Consider the following 259-nt stretch of genomic DNA (forward strand, 5'->3'; position numbering starts at 1 on the left):
GTTTTAGTAGAGACGGGGTTTCACCATGTTGACCAGGATGGTCTCGATCTCTTGACCTCGTGATCCACCCGCCTCGGCCTCCCAAAGTGCTGGGATTACAGGCTTGAGCCACCGCGCCTGGCCCCCCCTTGTATAACTTTTGACTCTGCAAAACTTAATTACTAATAGGCTACTGTTGACCAGAGTCTTGTCGATAACATAGTTGATTAACATATTTTGTATGTTATATGTATTATATATATTATACAGTAGGCTTACA

Source organism: Cebus imitator, unplaced genomic scaffold, assembly GCF_001604975.1.
Source record: "Cebus imitator isolate Cc_AM_T3 unplaced genomic scaffold, Cebus_imitator-1.0 Scaffold389, whole genome shotgun sequence".
NCBI lineage: Eukaryota > Metazoa > Chordata > Mammalia > Primates > Cebidae > Cebus > Cebus imitator.